Source organism: Rhinichthys klamathensis, unplaced genomic scaffold, assembly GCF_029890125.1.
Source record: "Rhinichthys klamathensis goyatoka isolate OS25496 unplaced genomic scaffold, OSU_Roscu_1.1 h1tg000311l_1, whole genome shotgun sequence".
Classification (NCBI taxonomy): Eukaryota; Metazoa; Chordata; class Actinopteri; order Cypriniformes; family Leuciscidae; genus Rhinichthys; species Rhinichthys klamathensis.
The window spans coordinates 1,957,760-1,974,339 of NW_026606829.1; positions in this window are offsets into that span (position 1 = coordinate 1,957,760).

Genomic DNA, 16,580 nt, shown 5'->3' on the forward strand with positions numbered 1-16,580 from the left:
TTCAATTTTAATCAATTTCTTTCAAGGCGAAGTCTAATTTTCTTTTTGTTAATGTTAATATTTTTTCTTGTTCTTTTCTCAACTTAATATGCACAGACAACTATAAGTAAATATTTTGTAATTTGATTTCCTCTGTGGCTTTATTAAAACATTTCTTCCCCACCAACCTGGCACAGCAAATCTGGCTCAACCAATAGTGTGTATTTATTGCGGGACTATCTGTTACGCTGACCAATGGATGATAGTGTTTAGTAAACTAATCTTTTTAATTTAGTTTTTATTTGATTTATGTGATCATTTTTTTCCAATTCCATTGAAGTAGTGCAGAAATGACACTTCTGAACCTTGAATTCTAAAAAATATTAGTCTCAAGTGCCACACACAGTCCATTGCTTCTCTTCTACTGTCTGCACATGTTAGCAGTAAACACATGTTTACAGCAAATAAAGGCAATTAATCCAATAATGGAAGAATGCAGCAATCCCCCCTCTTTGTGGGATGAGAAAGGAGGCGAAAATTACTGGAGTCAAGGCGGGTGGAGATTTCTATTCATTTTATTCATCCCTCATTCATTCAAGCTTGTTTTATAATTCTTTAATTTTTATGTTAATGGCCATTGGTAGCTGAATGAGACCATTTTGATGACATATCTCCAGTCTCGATCCATGGCCAGCTTAGCGGCTGACGAAAATAGCGGCGAAATCCAGAGAATAATGGGGCTCGGGAGGATTTTGTGCAGCTGAGGCTTTGCATTCAAATGGGTGGCCATCTCAGCAGAGGCCCCGCGCCGCTTTATCATGTCTTTACAGCCAGCAGCTTGTTTATGAATAAAAAATGTGGCATGAAACCAGAGGAGTGAGTTGTCTTTGTTTTGTCAAGTGTGCTGAGACAAAATGCTTCCCGCTCTCCTCGCTCTCTCCGTTTCTCTCTCTCCATCTCGAGGGACCTGCAAGGGCAGCTGAACCCCAAGCCCCCTACCTGACGAACTGTTGCCATGGGAATTGCTGTCCCTTGGTGATCCTTTGATGCTGCCCACCCAACCCCAATCTCACAAACAAACCCCGCCACACACTCCGAACAAGGGTGCGCTGAACGCAGCCGACGCCAAACGCACGCAGACACAATCCATAAGCTCACCCACCCTAGCATTTTCTGCTCACTCCAACAAGTTCTGTTAAATATTCATGATGTGTGACTACAGGCGGGTTTGCACCCCCTCACGTTCCTCCTGCCCCCCTCTGTCTCCCTGAGCCTTTGTTTTGGGACTTCTGCCCTCCTGTCCAGCCTTTAAAGTAAAAGCAGTGCAGAGATGACAGGCGGACGGCTTTTGATGGATTTATTAGACCTCACCAGTTGTCTTTAAAGACAGCAGTGAAGGGAGCGCAGAGCACTGGTTCAACTCTATATGATGAACACTGTTCACACACACACATTAAGTTTACACTTACCATAACACCTCCATAAATTGCTTATAGTGCAACAGGAACACAGTGTAAGTGACAAAGTGTGAAGATGGCAGGCAAAATGTGGTTATGCTATTCTGGCTTAAAATATTTATTGTTTAATGGATACAGTGCAGTATATATACAGTATATGCTTTTGTTTTTGCTTAATTATTTTAACATGGATATTTTTATATATCTATAATTTCCATTCATTTATATTATAATATATGTATATATACTGTATATGTATATACATTTTATTAAATGCATGTTTATACAAATACACACATACCTTTTCAAGAAAGCATTTATTTAAATTTTCAAAAAACCATCATATGGGTCAAGGAGTTAGAAGCGTATTATTTCCCATTACAGGCCCGGCTAGTTCCACACAGGCTAGTTCCACACAGAAGGCTATGTGTGTGTCTGGGGCTAAGATGATTAGCAGGCTCAGTGATTCAGGCAGGCTGGTATGTAAGATGCTGCCCCAGGGCATGCGGGGAGGCTGAGGGGGCAGGTGGGTGGCTGGCTGGCTGTCTTGGTGTTACCTGGGTGGCGCAGCATGTCGGGCGGGCTAAGCCACAGCTCTCCTTGCCTGAGTGGATCGCTATAGCTGTGCCAGCCTTACTACCCTATTCGATGCCAGCCTGCCCACTGTACCATCTGACACACATTCACACCTTTCCCTACTGGGCACCGTCGGCCTCTGCCACCATCCCTGAGCGCTCGAGGCTACTAGTGCACACGCCACTGAGTGAGCACGTACACTGTGTCGCTGTCTTCTTGAAGCAAGTACTTTCACGTGTGCTTGTCAAAAGACAAAGTTATTCACAAGACGACATTGTGCATCGCTTGTGGTTGTTTGTCATGTGCCCTACACTTTAGACACTGAAGGAGAAATGAATGGAGAGTGTTGCTGATGCCAGTGTGTGCCCAGACACCTGCCAGGCGCCTGTTTTCATGTGTTTGTGTCAATGTCAGCTCAGGACTCCAGGTCTCTGACACAGGTTACCGGCCCAGCAGGACAAGCGCCACTTCTCGCTCGATCTCTCGCCCGACTGGGAATCACCTGCCCTTGCCAGCCAAATCACTGACGTATTAAAAACCTCCAACAGTCTGCCTGTCCATATGCCCATATTAACTCAAATATTCAGTCTGAAAGCACCAGAATAAGCAACTTGGGGGATCGTTTGGCTATTTGCAGGATCGCAAATGTCGGATAATTACTTCAATATGGACACACATTGCTCTCTCAAGGCCCCAGAATACTTCATGCGAAATCGAAGAATAAACTATGATGTTCAAAAAAATTAAATAAAACATCAGGCCAAAATGAAGTTCATATGGAGTTTTGGGAAGTTCGTTTTGGGAGTTTGAAACAGCTTGTCAAAGCGAACTTTCCGGAAAAGGTAAACGCCTTCAAACTACCATTAGTCTGTGGTGATTACGTAAAAAGGTGTGCTCTGAGGCACCGCTTTCTTTGACAGGGAAACCTTCATTCGACTTGACTGGTGTACCATATTGCAGAGCTGGTGCAAACATATCCACATTGCTATGATCAGTTGCTTTCTGAACTGCTTTTTTCTCACCGCTGTCATTTTTGTTGTGTTTATTTTATTGAGAAAAAAGCAGGCAGCGCATATTTATCTAAACTCCGTTCTAAGCAGCAAAGGGGGCGACAGGATGTTCGCCAACAGTATATCACTGCAAATGTATTTCAAACTTCTTTTTACCCTATAAGCGAAGAAAAAAAAACTTTACAGTGAGTATATCGTGGCCTTCACAGTTCAGCCTTTGTTCTTAGCCTTCCCAAAAATGCTATTGCACTCAGGATACATTTTCTCCTTATTTCCTCTCTCAACAACATCATAAATTCATTCCAACCCTCACCATCCATACTTATAGTGGCTTGCAGCTTCATCTCTCCCCCGCCTCTCTCTCTCTCTCTTTCACTCTTTCTGTCTCCTTCCCCTCCCTATCTGCCGGACTCAGCAGCAGCTCCTCTAATCTCTCGCGCTCCGGCGGTGCAGCACACGCTGGCCCCTCATGGGCCTACAGATGCCCTCTGTCCATGGGAGCACTTCCTGCGCAGGTGTGCCATGGGGCAGGGGCAGCATAAGACAAAACGCAGCCATGCCAGGCTGAGCATCCCAATTCGTCACCCAAAGCCACCCAAACAGCATCGGTCCAGATGCTGCTTCATCCACGCGCATCTCGTCCTGATGCACGTATCTGGTTCAGTCGAATTTTGATAGTTGTACTTTTTCTTGTGGCTGGCATCTCTTAATCAATGTTAATTGGCTCCAATTAACATATGTTAATTAATGATATTTACCTCAAATTAAAGGTATGAATGGTCCCAGAGGGTTTCCTGTTCATCCAATTAGAACCAATTAGCTGCAATTAACACGTGTAAATGAGATGCTATTGAGTCCAAAACAAACAGTGTGTAGCCTGTGCGATTCCCATTCAGTTTAACCTGAGCTGTGTGTGTGTGTGTGTATGTTTGTGTGTGTGTGTGTGTGTGTGTGTGTGTGTCTGACACACACACACACACACACACAAACTCTGTTGAACACACACATACAGTATACAAGCTCTGTTGGGCAATTTGGCAGGTCCATGGCCAGAATTTCAAGCTTAGCCATCTGACACTTCTAAGCAGACTGCATTTATATGAGGTGCTGCTGTTTGACATACTGCTATCTGCTATGTATGACTTTTGTATGTTTTACTTGCTATAGTGCTTCTAAGGTTCTTTACACACACACACACACACACACACACACACACGACAGTATATAATTCATTACAAGTCTGGGGCTTTTCTTAATGTAAGAAATTATTGTGTAAAAAGGGTCGGTTCTTAAACAGCTATTGATTGAACAAGACAAAATAGTGTGTCAAATATATTAGGATTTTAATGCTGTGTAAACATCAGGCAGCAATAGCCAAAGGAACATAATACTGAGCAGCAGTTGTATAGCTGTGTATTATGAAAATATCCCACCTCTTCTACATAAAAACTTCTTTTATGGCTAAATAAATGTGCCGTGGGTATCCCAGACTGGGCTCTTTTAGCCAGCTATACCATTTACTTAAAAAAAATTACACATTTTCAAAACCCAAACACTGAATTCTTTACCTGGGTATTAAGACTCAAGGGAAGCCATTTTTCATGCCTCTTTTCAGTTCAATTATACCAGCAGCAGAACCAAGGTAGCAATCAGCATGCAAAGTTGACATCAATAACTTCTATACACCCTCTCTATATGTGAATAGATGCAGATTATTTCATGTTGGGCTTGAATAAGCGCGCGAGCCTTTTGAAATCGACGTCGAGAGCAGAGTCTAATCTGAGTTTGCAGTTTTTGGAGAGTGTTGACAGCAATCTCCCCTAGCGCGGTGTGGTTGCGTTGCATTAGTCTCCAGGTTTTACAGTGGAAATGGAGAACGCCTCCGATACTTACCATTTTAACAATCAGGGGTTTCTGAGCTTTGCGATGGGGGGAAGAAGCCGCTTTGTTCGGTGATAAGAGCGGAGGGGGAATATGAGCAGAAAAGGCAATCCAAAGGGCTGAACAAATCTGGGAGCAGAATTATGGGATGGTAAACACGTCTACGGCTAAGAGGGAGCAGATTTGCTGTTTCTTATTTTGGGGATGTGCTGTATTTGGAGAAGAGCACAAAGGGTGGAAGGGCATCATGGGTGGGGGGATCAGGGGGTTGTGTCTTATTGGAAGACGGGAAAACAAACCAAAGGGGTAAAGCAAGAATTAAAGGACAGGAAAATGTCCCACTGTAATTCTCAACTTTTGTACATGCGAATGAAACAGCTTATGGGTTTTCACCATACCTTTACACTTTCCTCTTGACCTGCCCCAATGAATTATCTGTTCTTCAGGCAGTGTTCACACACAGGACTGTCTGGTGTGGCTTGATAGAACTATGTTAGCATAGGAATTCATAGAAATTTTCACTTTAATTCATTTAAATATATATATATATATATATATATATATATATATTCCAAAGTCTTACTGCAATTTTAGAATATATAATTTTTTAGAAACACAAAATTGTAATAATTACTTTATAGTGCTTTTTTTAACAACCACCTATGAGTGCAATTTCACAACACAACATTGGACAAAAAAAAAACACACACACTTAAATCATTTATTTGTGACAGATTTATTGAAATTTCCACGGTCAATAAAATTAAAATTGAAATGTAATCAGTTTTTACTTTGTAACAGCAGCTGGGCACACAGCACCATATACATCCATATATATTTCTCTCTTTACATTGTTCAATTCTACCGTAATATTTCTCCAGCTCTCTGATAATCATTAAAACCATGCAAGTCAATCCGCTCACACTGTTTATTTACAGTCAAATCCATTTCTGTCACTGATCCACGCAAGATCCAAAGAGAAGTATATAAGCCGTTTAAATGGGGAAAATCTTGCAAATACTGTACAATATATCAGATTGGTGCTCACATGTTTTTTTGTGCTACGTTAATTCTGCTTTCCATCTCTACTCAGAACAGCAAAGGTCTATGGGGGCTTTTCTGTGTGTGCAAAGCTGTCCTGGCATTAATATTTTCAGTGTCTCAAGCTTACAGAGAGTGAACTCTCACCCCTCCCCACTGCTGCCGCACAGAGATAAAACTTTCCGCTTCCTTTTTTTCAGCAGAGAATTACAAGAAGAAGTCGATAACACCACCACAATCAGCTTTTACACTGAGGATTGGGCTCAGGTGAATAGCATGGGACTTCTCTGTAGGCTGACAAACAGACAGGACCATACAGCGCACCTGTGGGACTCGGGAAGACCACTTCATCCCATTGTGAACATGACCAATGAAAAGAAATATCCTATCAAGCAGGCCTTTGTCTGTGCAAGGCTACAGGAGAGCGGTATTTGTCTGGCTCTCTCATCGCAGTGAAGCTAGCTCAATTACATTATCTTGTGCTAAAGGAAGTTCCAGGGCATTCTGTTGGCAATCAATCAATCAATCTTTCAGTGTGTATCTTGATGTTCTTTCTCGGGACTGAAATCTCTGACAGTGCAGAAAGCCACACCCAATCCTCTATCTGTTTCTGTGCATGGACACGAGTAGAACACTGAACTGCTTGCTAACATAGGACAGCTGTTCTTGAAATCAGATTAAACATAAAAATTCAACAGTTGAAGTTGTGTGTGTGTGTGTGTGTGTGTGTGTGTGTGTGTGTGTGTGTGTGTGTGTGTGTGTGTGTGTGTGTGTGTGTGTGTGTGTGTGTGTGTGTGTGTGTGTGTGTGTGTGTGTGTGTGTGTGTGTGTGTGTGTGTGTGTGTGTGTGTCCAGGTAAACACTACAAGATGGCATTATCCAAAATTCTTGTCCTTGTGGGGACATTTCTTGGTCCCCATGAGGAAAACAGCTTATAAATCATACATTATAAATGTTTTCAGAAAATGTAAAAATGTAAAGTTTTCTGTGATGGGTAGGTTTAGAGGTTTGTGTGCGTGTGTGTGTGTGTGTGTGTGTGTGTGTGTGTGTGTGTGTGTAAATGAATGTTAGGCCTAATAAAATAAATCAAAACAATAAATTGATTATTTTACAATACATTAAAGGGATAGTTCACCCAAAAATGAAAATTCTGTCAGTAATTACTCACCCTCATGTTGTTCCAACCCTGTAAGACTTTCGTTCATCTTAGGAACACAAATTAAGATATTTTTGATTAAATCTGAGAGCTGGCTCACTCCTCCATAGGCTTCTTAAGGGATCGAAACTGGCCGGCCCAGAAAAGTTATTAAAGACATCGTTAAAATAAAATCCAAGTGACTACAGTGGCTCAACCGTAAGTTTATCAAGCGATGAAAATACTTTTTGTGCGCAAAAAACAAACAAAAATAACGACTTTATTCGTTGAATATTGATTGAGCCACTGTAGTCACTTGGACTATTTTAACGATGTCTTTAATAACTTTTCTGGGCCGGCCAGTTTCGATCCCTTGGAAGCCTATGGAGGAGTGAGCCAGCTCTCAGATTTAATCAAAAATATCTTAATTTGTGTTCCGAAGATGAACGAAAGTCTTACGGGGTTGGAACAACATGAGGGTGAGTAATTACTGACAGAATTTTCATTTTAGGGTGAACTATCCCTTTAAGGCATGAAATCAATAGTAGTAATAAACAAATTATTTTACATAACATTCATTACTCAACTGGACATTGTCATGAGTTCTCATACTGTTTGATTTTTAATTTTACTTTTAATATGGCCAACTGCAACAGAGTTGCTGTCGGTCTAGTACTTTAGAACTAGTGAATGCAACAAAGAGGCAATTACAGACTCAATTTCTAAAAAATTTGTTGAAATGTAGTCCTTGCATATCAGATGATGTACAAAATCCTATTAAATATACAGAGCAGCAGTTGATTAAACTAGCAATATTCGTTCAACACAGATGCATTTTTATGCATATATGTTGCACTATAAGTAACCATAGCAGTACAACTGATACTGTATGTGCCCCAGTGTATTGGATAGAGCTTGATTCATTGAGCCCTTTCTTTTTGTTGCAACATCCTTAAAACTCTGCAACTGCCTGTCTATCTTTAACAGATATATAGTTATCTAGAAATGGAGAGTGTAGGTGAGATTTATGTTCAGACTAATGCATACACTTGCTGGTCTGCCTAATCGCCATTTCGTGAGGCTGGTCGGGAAGCGGGAGAGACGGTGAACCTGTGATGCTCTGATAGGGGATTCCTGCAGGCCTGATTAGATCTAGGGCATGTTTGTCTTCCAGTAACAGGAACTACTTGATTTGTAAGAGGTCTGGCTTCCAGCAGCATTTGAGTATTAATTCCCACCCACACCCTGAGGAGGAAGCAGGGAATACATATTAAAGAGCTAGGATCTTTTACATCACAGCAGCAGTCAATAAGACACCATATACTCGGAGGGTATGATGCATGGATCTCTAGAAGGTGAATGGGGAAATGCTGAGATAGATATTATTTTCTCGTATTCAAATATATAAAAACAAATTCTTGATTTTTCATGACAGACTGAAAGTTTGATTTTTGACCTAGACTATAGCCTACATAAAATATGCCTATGTATATAAATATAAATGCATGATTAGACTATAAATATATAAATATAATTATATAATTAAACTACATATTTATATAGTTTATATTCAAATAAACATATATAGGCTACTAAAGTATGTATATATATATATTATAAAATATGCTTCCTTTTGTATATATTTTAGTGCTGGGCAACGATTAATCGCATCAAACGTTTGTGTTTACATAATATATGTGTGTGTATCATTATTTTGTATATATAAATACACACATATGCATGTATATATTTAAGAAATAGTTGCATTTATATACTGTATATTTATACCTGATTTATATTATATATAAATATAAATATTTTATATATAAATTACACATTTTTCTTAAATATATACACATGCATATGTGTGTATTTATACAAAATAATTAAACACAGTTACACACATATATTATGTAAATAAAAACTTATTTTGGATGCGATTAATCGCAATTAATCATTGCCTAGCACTTGTTTCCAGAGGACTGTAATTTTATGTGTAGCCTATTTATCATGATATGTATTTGGATACAACTACATCCATGAGGCGACTTACACTACAGTCTGTTCAGACACACTGTGATTTGGATGCCTTAAGGGTATGTGCTCTTTTAGGTGATATTTTCAAACTAAGGTCTGCTCCAGCGGTCTCTGCCATCTGGACCCGGCAGACCCGCAAACAGGTCAAGGTGGGTGCCATTCCCATGGCCCTGACTGCCTGTCACAATGCCAGTGTGCTAATTTACAGCCAGCAACCCCCCTATCCTGTCCTGTCCTGCCAGCCAGCAACTCAAGGGTGTGAAGATGCCAACAACATGCACCGCTGAAGACAAATCAGCCACAGTCTCTCGTAAAACACCCCGAGGTCATGACCTCTTCACCTTTTCAACCCATCACTCCAAGTCATACAGCCCTACCTCCCGCCATGCCTACCTGATGGCCCATTCAGGCACAAACACACAAGAGGAAAAACTGCTCCAAACAAGGTAACGGTCTCATCTGAGCCCACCGTACAGAGAAAACTATTTGCATGCCCACCCTCTGTTTCAGCTCTCGAGACGCAGCAGGGGGAATATGAAAGTCTGTAGTCTGTGAGTAAAGCAGCCGAGATATCTCAACACACGTGCAGTGAGGAACTGCTGGAGTACAGTGGAACAGCACCTCATTCAACTAATGGCCCTGGAACAACAGGAGGGCCAGCAGCAAAAATGGGTTTGTCTGGCATTTGGCATTCTAACCAGTTTCTTGGCTTTTGTTGTCTACTGGAAATGAGAATATTTTCTTTTCAGTGCATCGTGCAGTTTTTTTTTCCTTCTGTGTGAGCAGTTTTCTACCTTATCGTTCAACTTTTGTCCATTTCAAATGGGAATGGTTTTGAGAGTCTTGAGTAGGACTCAATGTCATCATCTAACAATCATTTTCTCTTTATCACTAGTTTGCTTTATACAGTATCAGAGCTGAGATGAGCCAAGCATGACTACCAATCCTGTCTTTGCCTCGTTGAGGTCAACATTTGCTAAAGAGTTTGTAAAATATTTGTCCTGGACTCATACCTGACAGAGAATGAGTGAATGGACACAGAAATAATGGTGGATACACTATGAGCTCAATGTTTGTGACTGATAAAGCCACAGCCAATGCAGAAAAGCCACTCCCTGAAATAAACTGTCCCATTAAAATAAAATGTTGCCCATATAACGAATTGAAAACGCTTGTTTGGATCCTGCATAAATTTGGAGGGGATCCCAAGGCTGGTGCAAAATAAGATTATTGGCAGTGCATTATAATTGATTCACAACCTCATATGACCATGCATCCTAAACAAAACTCTGAAGCATGCTTATTATTTATATGCAAGCCCTAACCATAAATTGCCACCTTATATTTCTATTTTAAACAGCGTTGCTGTGGTGGGTATGGTAATGACTAAGAGTGAGAATATTTGGGGTATTGCAAGGAATCCCTTTATAAATCTCCTTAACGATTACTACTGCGCGTATGGGTTTAAAAATGGCACTGTATGCACATGTGTCTGGACCAGTCGAGAACATCACGTATTTATATGCTCGTGCTCAGTCGCGCGCTCTGCTCTCACCGGCCCTAAATCCCGACTGCGCCTGCTGACGTGAGGCATGCTGGGGTGAGTGCGTTTTGCCTATGCATTAGCCATTCATTTCGTCTGTCTGACACCTCTCCAACATAAAACCGTACGGCGGAGGTAAAATATCTCTCTCCTGGCGAAAATAAAGCTTTGTCTCCCTCCTGATCTATAGGATATAAAATAAAGCCATGGCTTTGATGGTGGCTTTACCTTATGCAGGGCTTGCTTTTTGTGCACACAAAGGCAATGAAGATGAATGAGGAGGGATTGCCGAGGCCTTGTCTCCCGTGGTCCTTTAGGATCACCCCCTTTTCCTGCGTTCGCTCCAGACTCTCGGAGAAGTTAGTCAGGCAGCTTTGTTATTGATCCGAGGCAGTCGATTGACATGAGAAGGGATGTGTCCGGTCTTTTCATATTTTCTGTTTTTAAACTTGGATTACATCGATTAGCATTGTTTACATTTTTTATATTTTTTTTGTCAAATTGAAGGCGTATTCTTATGTGGTTTGTGATATTTTCAGTTAGGCCTACTTAGAAATAGGCTACTTACAATTACTTAGTTAAATATATAAATATATATAAATATAGCTGGCCTAGTTGTTTTCTGGTTTGGCTGGGTTTCCCGAAGCTCTAGAATTTTAGCTGAGGATTCCTATGAAGTTCTTAACGTTCTTGATGAACGTTCCCAGATTAATTGCGCCACCCACTCATCCATATAGGCCGAACGGATCTTTGTCCTTTCTTTGATTACAATTTCTGAAACCTTGTCTTATCAAAGCCGTAATTGTTTTTATTAAATTGAGAAATATTAAAAAATCAAGGATGAGGTGAATTATCATGGTTTGCATCTGTTCGCGCTATGTATTTGGCTTTATATGTGCCTGCTCCTACATGTAATGATGCACTGGTTCCACTAACACGAGCACTCTGGTTTGTGGAAAAAGGTGATCAATAATGAGATGGAAGTAAAATATCCGAAAGGAAAGAAACTCAAGTTCATCATTTAAAGTCAGTATTTCAGATGGCAGGCTAGTGTACCTACAGATTAGTCATTGGCTATTTTCAAGAGAGAGAAAAATACCAAAACAAATCATTCTAGGTTTCTTAAAAATAGAAATAGGGCTTTAATTCAGCCCTTGTTGATATCAGCAGCAGACAGCACTGGAGTCTTGCAGGCTGTTGGAGCTTCAGTGCAGAAATCTGCTCGTGTTTAGTAGCTATCTGCTGATTTTCAGCCCCGCAGTCGTCCCCCGAGCATTGCCCACTGCGCGATAATATCTCAAAGGGAGTGGTTATCACCACACATTATATTATAATCATTAGTGATCCTGGCCCTTTCACCCGCACTGCAGAATAAGCGCTGGGAACCATTAATCTAAACTAGAGCGACCATTCTCAAAGACTGCTCGTTTCTATTCGTGCCCAGCGGGGAATAATATAAAAATGTTCTTGTCACTGCTCTTTGCTTGTCTGTCTCTAATGAGATAATGACGTAGATGTTCTTATGGTTTTTGTTGATGTTTAGGGGCATCAATAACGATTGTTATATCTTATCTAAGACAATATAACGTTATTATATAAGTTTATTGTTATAGGCATATCGCTTTCCATTGGGCAGAAATAAATTGCATCGTGGTGTGGTAGTGAGTCATCATCATCATCACGTTGATTTCCCACTCACGCTGAGCCTTCGTTGCTAAATAATTTTCCATCCACCTCGAATATTAACAAAATATTAAGATTTACTGTGTCAAAATGTAGACTATCTGACTGATTAATAATCACATTTTTGGAATCTATTTTATAATTGCATGATTATTCGTATCGTATATATTTACTCGTCGTCTGGCATAGTTAAAATTTGAATAAGACTGTTAATCCTTGGTCTTGGATGCAAGGCCTAAGCGGGTCGTCGTGTCTGTGTTTGATTATCGGGTGTAGGGGGGAAATAACAGCTGTTCCAGTGACTACGAGATCTATAACCCAAATCGAATTTCTCTTGCCAGTCTTCGGAAGAGCTGGAAAGTCAGGAAAAAAATGTTTAGTTACTGGTCAATACTGAAGCTATTGGATTATGTTTGCTTTTTATGCTCACAGGAGCATCTCATTTGACGTGGTCACGGTTTCACTGATGGACTGCTAATTATTCCTGAACACTTTATTTACCCACAAGTCAACAATTCGTTGAGTTAGTCTGGGATTTAGAGTTCATGTTTTTTGGTTGAAGACTGCAGTAAGGAATATAATTGCAGAGGTCTTGCTTCAGTCGTCCCTGCCCCCTAATCGGTTTGGACATGCTGTGGGTCCGGGTTTGGTCGTTGCACATCACCTCACTGCACCGCAGAGCCGAAAAGATTGACACAACGCGGTCCTGGAGCACCACACGCCTATTGTCCACACTGCGAAAATAAAGACATTCTCTTGAAAGCAAAGCAAGACACATGCTTCATTGCAGTCATATTTAAATTACCCCATACCCCCCACCCCCACACACTGGGCGCGCGGTCTCACACGCGTGCGCACACCGTTTGGTAAGGGCATAGGTGCTGTCCGGAGTGCTCAGTGGGGTTGTTTGCTGCCATGTCAGGCCTTTTGATCTGTTGTTTTGCTGATTGGTCTTTTAAAAAAAACTGTTTTAGGTTAACTTATTTTTAATGAAGCCATTATAAGAGTAAAAAAGTAGTGAAGACTTTAGAAGAAATTAAGTAGCATAGCCTGTATTTTCAAAATTTCAACTTAATTTTATTTTCGGATTTTTTTTTTTTTTAAACGTTCATTGCATAGCCAACATTGGACAGATAATTTATAATAATAAAAGTAGGCTACCACAATATTTATATTATTTTCGAATTTATAATGTCATAATATGTCCGCACAATATTTTGCGTTTGTCGAACACTGCCATTTTTTTTTTGTTTTTTTACTGCAGAGCACGTTACTAGTCATTCCACATATCATGAATAAAACGCGTAAACAAACAGGCAGCGGTGCAGAGCGATATGGAGAGGGGCCCGAGGCACAGAGCCCCCCTTTGCTCGGGCTCCTGGCGGTCCCGGTGCACCAGCTGATCAAAGCCCGAGTAAGGGGTAATATTTCTCACTTTATTACCGGAGTCACAGCGTGTCTGTACGGCCAGCGATCACACACTGCTCTGCCCACACCGGCTCAGTTAATGTATCGTAGCTATATAGCATGACAGTGCGGGGAAAAAAAATACACTAAAAAGCAAAACCACTCACTCTCTTAATAATAATGGTATTTGCTTAAAGATGACACTCTAATTTTGTTTTATTTGTGGAATTTTTGTTTAATTTTAAAACGAAAATTTAACTAACATCCACAAACGAAAAAAAGTCCTAAAATATTCAACAAATTTAGTCAAATGAATATTAATTTTAGATATATTCCAAACGAGTTGACTCTATAATACTTGCAGCTCGTTCAAGATAAAATGTTTACTTTATTTATTTATTAATTTATATATGTACATTTATTTACATATCCCATGCATCTCATCACTGAACTTTAACACTGCACTTGAGCAAAATGCTCTGATCATGACGGGAACAACAGAAACTTTGCCTTTTAACAAGTTCCATATGCATAAATCTCTTGAATATGCACTTGGCTGAGATTTAATAGGCTGCACATTTTATGTGATAATAAATTTCGGAGAATTTCTACAGTATCTATTAACCACTAACTGTTTGATTCACTCTCTTGCTTTTTAGGTTCAGCTTATTCGAAAAAGATTCCGCGCTAAGAGCATGCGTAAAGCAGCCAGTGCAGTTTGACAGGCATTGGTCTCTCAGTGGTGAGAATGTTTCGATCGATAGCTCCCTCTAGCACTGCCCCATCTCCAGACTGGCCGTTTTTTCCGTTCGGTCAGTAGTCCACCTGACAATGCCACTAATTGAAAGCTGTATTCCCATCATCATGGATGAGTCAGCATGTCTAATTATCAGTATGCTATCGAAATGGATACATTTGTAAGCATGATGTTTATTATTATTATTATTATTAATGAAACTTCCCTTGTAGGATAGACGTGATATAGCCTAAATGTTTCCGAAGTTCTACTCAAAGTGGAAAGCAGATTTTTTCATATAACCTGAATATATGGTTTTTCCAAATCCATCTCGATGAACGGGTGCAATTACTAAATACATGATGAATGAATTTAAAATTTAAGGTTATTTTAAATCATACGAATTCCAAAGAAAATTATTTTTTTAAGTTCAGTCAAATTTTTTGCAAATGATTTTTAACTGTTAACATATAATGTCGTAAAGATAATCAGTGCGAGAAAAGTATTATTATTGTTACCGTATTATTATTATGCTATTATTATTATTATTAAGCTGTAATAACAAGTTTTAGCCTCTAATAAAGTGATAATGTAGCTATTATACACTAAAATATGACCGAAATAAATAGAAATGTGACGAAAAGAATATACGAAATTGTTTAAATGTTGTTGCATAGTGAAATATTATTATAGACTATTCCGTTTATCTCTATTCCATTCTCTCTATTATTGAAGACGAAATAACCAGTGGATTGGCATGCCTTCCAAAGATTGAGAAATGTTTAAATGAGACTAGTTGAAATGAGAGAAAGGGGAGGAGTGGTGGCCGCATAGGCGACTGCAAAAGATGGAGTGTGTTCATCTTTTATCTGTTATTCGTCGTGAAACAACACATGTCATCCAAGGGTCCCACAGTCAAAGAGGAGGACTCCCTAGACGCTCATCGGCAGCTGTTTTTGTGTGTTGTGTAAGGCCTTTTGCTGCCATAGTGAACCAGCCCCACTATTCCGTTTTACATGAGAAATGGCCCATATGCACAAAGTTGCGTGGTATTGGTTCCAGATTCCAGAATGGAACGATTGCACAATATACGCGGAGAGAATGTAAATAGCTGAGATTGTGAGGTTGAGGGGCGTGATGTGTGTGTTTAAGATGGAATGGCAGAGTCTGTATATGGTGATGAATTGTGTCAGTGTCACACATGAAGGCAAAGATACCAGAGGTTCGAAATAAGATTAGGATTCGGAGCGTGTGCTTTAATGATATTGAATTATTACATACAAATATTTGCTGTGAAAATTTCAGGTAAGGTTAATTGGCATACAGCAAAAACTAAACATTTCATATTAGAAAATAATTCCAGTACAGAAAAAAAATAGCCATAATTACATATTACACACTGAGCATATTTTAATTATTATAAAACACTAAAAATAACATTCAAGGGTTTTCGAGAAAATTATTGTCCATCCATACAAGGAAACAAGCATGGAACCCATACAATCTGAAATGGTTCTGAATTCATTAGCCCTATACCTTAATTGTTATTTACAATGAAATGTAACCATTAGCTAGGCTACATAACTTGAAGAACACGGTGTATATTGCTTAAAATCAGAAGAACGGACTTAACAGATCCAACATAACACCATAAGGTGTTTGGGCCATTAGAGGCTGCTGAGGTGATCTAACATCCTGTAAAGTTTAGAGCCCTCATGTCTTTCACTTTCTCTCTTTTAACAAAGGACCAAAGGAGGATTAAGTGTCTTTTCGTTGATTGAATGTCGTTGTCAAATTGTCTTCGTAAAATTCTTTAAACGGAGTAGGCTATAAAGGATAGTTTTTAGAGCTGTGTATTTTTCTATCTTACTGTCTTGGGATATATTATGGTTATAAATTAGATTTAGTGTCAGTGAATGGGGAAATGAACAATTTTTGACATTTTCACATTAGTTCTCGCCCAAGACATAAACATGATTTTATAAAAACAAAGTATACGTTATTATTTTATGGCACACTTCATGAAGGTTTCAGGAAACATTCTGTTGTCTTAATAGTTACATATATCGGATACATAAAAATATATACATATACAT